Genomic DNA, 4,054 nt, shown 5'->3' on the forward strand with positions numbered 1-4,054 from the left:
TGTGTAGCACCCGAATCAAAGTACCAGGCCGCAGGATCAACAATAGCTGAAGGAGAAGCAAGATGTGCTTGTTTGGGAATTGATCGTGACGGTGTTTGCCTTGTTGGTGGAAAATCTTTATCATTGGAGCAATTATAGCAATTACGAGCATCATGATTATTTTTACCACATATTTGACATTGCACACGTCATTTGGATTGGCGATTATTGGATCGAGAGGAATGTGAATATTGTTGAGGTACCATAGATTGAGCGTGATTATGAGAATTATGTGCAAGGTAATTAGAGAGTGGGGGAGGGCAAAGAATGGATGATTGGTTTACGTTAAGGGCTGGAGCAGGGTGAATAAAGGATGAATTGTGCGTTAACAGTGCACGAGAAGTAGCAGCGCCCAATTGAGTATTAATAGTGGTAGAACGAAGTTCTTCGGCTAAGCGTTCTTCTTCTTGAAGAAGAAGGCCAAACAGTTCTTCAGGAGTGATAGTACCAGAACGCATATTAAGCGCAACCTGAAAATTCCAAACGAAGAATCAAGTCCATTAAGAATGAATGAGATGAAGTCATCATCTTGTACAAAGTACAAGCTTTCTGCTAGAGAATCGACAATTGTGCGTTTCTTCTCAAAGTACCCTAGGATGGAGAGATTGCCTTTAGAAAATTTTTGAAGTTGAGATTTTAATTGCATGAGTCGAGCACATGTTTGTGATTGAAACATCCGCACAATTTTGGTCCAAGCATCATAGGAAGAGGAGGCTCGAGTTAAGTGACCAAGAAGAGGATCATAAATTATTTGACGAAGCCAAACGAGAATAAGAAGATCGCTGCGTCGCCATTCCTCATAAGTAGGGTTAGAAGTGATTTCTGGTTGTGCTTGGGTGGTAGAGGATTTTGTAGCAGTAGTGATTGAAGTTGGGGTGACAGTAATTGTTTTTGTAGGAGAATTAGAATCAAGAACAAAGGAGTCAAGAGAAAAGGCTGAGTATGTCCAAGGTATTTTCTTTCCAAATAGAATAATTATTTCTATCAAGTTTGAGAGAAAGGTTTGGTAGTTGAATAATGGAGGAAGCGGTGGGTTGTTTTGCAAGTGACAACAGATTTCCAGAATTTTGAAAAGTGGCCATAGGACCGATGGGAAAATCAAATACCATAATAAGATTAAGAACAAGAGGAGTTTGAGAAAATAAGAGTAGATTGATTGTTTTGTCGTTTGTACATTTTATTTATAGACTTTGTACATGTTTATGATAAGAATCTTTATCTACTACGTATTCTAAAGGAAGAGTAATCCTTTTGTTACAATGAATAAGCTACAATAATCAAATTCTAGTTGATGATGGACTCTAATAGTCCCCATTGGAACTTTGGTGGCACCCATCTCCATCAATATATTTCGGATCTCAGTGAGTTCCTTAGAGAAGGAATCCTTCACTTCCTTAATCGAATCATCCATATGAGCCTTGAGTATTTTGTAGTCCTCCATGAGTGACCTCTGGATGGAAGCACCAATGCAACAAACTAGAGCAAACAATTCATAAATAAAGGTGGATTGTATTATAACATTAATTGAAATACAAGATTGGAAAAGAAATATCAATGAAACAGTAAGAAGGAAGGAGATGAGAAAACAGAGAAACAGAGAGATGAGATGTCCAGACTGAAATTACAATTGCCTAACTAATACAGATGCCTACGTTTGCTATTTATCAAATTTGGCACTTCATGAACTGCACTTTCTTCCCCTTGTCCACGTTCTCGATCGTCACCCCGTTCCCACTATGAATCTAGTTAACCTTGTTGAAGTGTTTCTCACGCGCTTACTTCTTTTCAAAACTGTACTCTCCTGCTGAGTGTGTGTCCCCACGGTGGCTGCTGATGTGTCCTCCAAGTCAGCTTGTCGGGTCACAACACAAACTATTAGAATAATTCTCTCAGACATTTAGTTGATTTTGGTTGGACACAAGAGGTACTTAATTGATAACATCATATGGTACATGATGAAAAATAATGTATAATAGAATAAATAGGAAATAGTTCATTATTATTGTGTCAAAATTAAATACACATAAAATTCTAGCAAATTTCATAACATTGGAATCAAGTATTATATAATCATAAAAATCAAAATATACAATAAAAATTAAACGGTACTTCTTTCGAAAATTCAATTCACGAAAAGGAAACAATCCTAATAAGGAACCACGAAAGTGAACCTTGACTCAATCTTTGTTTGTAAATAGAAAAATATATATATATAATATGTGAGGGTGAAATTTTTTCTTTCCATAGCTAGGTAGTATTTTGGTGTTGTGTGTGGGGGTTGCTTTTTTTCCTTTTTCCGTGGGTCTGTGAGTATGTTTGCTGATTTTTTTTTCTTTTTCAGAGGATACGTGATTGGAGGGAGTATTGTGCAGGTTGTGGAAGGAATAGAAGATGTGTATTGTATGTGTTGTATTGGAGAGTAAGATTTTTCTTTTTTGGTGCTGATTGTTTTAGTGTAGTAGTCAAAAGGAATTTTAAAAAAAATGTTGTTATTGTTTATGTTGTTTTTTGTACGTATGCGTAGTGTGTGTTTGGGAGCATTTTTCTTCTTTTTGTTTTTGCTCTGTGTCCTGTTGTGTAGTATGTAGTATATGGGTGTAGGGGTGAGTTGTGTGTTGTGATTGTTGCTAGTGAGATAAGATTCGAACACGCAACCACCAATTCATTCAAGGTGTTTGAAACCCATTAAAAAAGTCTAAAACCATTGAGCTACAACAACCTATTATGGCAAGGGTGTCAAAAAATATGTTATTTAATCACTCTATATATTATTTTACTTCCAAATAGGGGTGGACATGTACAAGATTGGTTGAGTTTAATCAAATATCAACCAAATCATTTGTCGGAATCAAACTAATAAAATTTGTATTTTTCTGGATTTTTTTTAGGTTTTTTCTGATGATCGAAGTATTTATACAGACATTATTAACTTGTGTGCTTCAAATATTTCTTTAGTTATAACAAAATAAAACTATCTAAGGTGTTTCTTATGAAAATAACACAGACTTTGAGATGTGTGATAACACTAAAATAGTCAATAAAAAATAATAATGAAATCACATAAAATCAGTGAAACAAATATTGCAAAGTAATAAGTTATAATGAAAATGATCATAATTAAAAAAGTACAAAATTATGCTAAAATAAGTCTAACATGTATTTATAAGAAACCCAAGAGACTTGACCAGCCTTTCTTACCCCATCGGCCTTTGCATCAAAAGATGATTAATAGACCTCCAATCACCGCGGAGCCACAACAGAGCTGCAACTATTGGTACGTTTTACCGGAATCTCTTGTTTACCGGATGATTCCCTCGACTGGAAGAGAAGCTATGATCACTGCTCCAACACCACTGGTGGCGGCTTTAAATAGCCACTAGGCAACTCAGTTGCATGATGGAATACGTCACGCCAATTATTCTAAGAGACGCCAAATGCCCATGGCTTACTAGTTGGTGCTACTTTTATGTAGAAATTACTCAATTATGCTACCTACGCATGTAAGTCCTGGTTTTGCTCTTGGTATAATTTTGTAGCAAACCCACGATTATATGTACGTATGTGTTGTATTCTCCATGTAATAAAAGCACTTCTTGTATATGTATCTCCATAACTCTATAACCTTATATATAAGGTACACATAAATACTAATTACATGTATAAACATATTACTCTCTTATTCTAATTTATATGACATTTTAAAATAAATTATTCAGATTATATCTAGATCGTATTTTATTAGCAAAAAACCAAGGAGCAGAGGAGGGCTCGATCTGACCTCAATACAACACAAAAGCCAAAGGTGAAGCAATTACCAGAAGGCTTACACAAGAATACAGTGCCTTCCGGTTAAGCAAAAAAAGCAAATACACTAGCTTACAAAGAAATTGGCTTTGTCATATTTGATCCTAAGGCTAGGTAATTTCTATTTATCCAAAAGAAAAGGCCTCTAACATGTCTAGGAAGATGAGCGAAGTCCTGAATGAGTAGGCTTTGGGCAGAGAAAGAAGTCATC

Source organism: Solanum verrucosum, unplaced genomic scaffold, assembly GCF_900185275.1.
Source record: "Solanum verrucosum unplaced genomic scaffold, falcon-dt-bn FXZP01000052.1, whole genome shotgun sequence".
NCBI classification, from domain to species: Eukaryota; Viridiplantae; Streptophyta; class Magnoliopsida; order Solanales; family Solanaceae; genus Solanum; species Solanum verrucosum.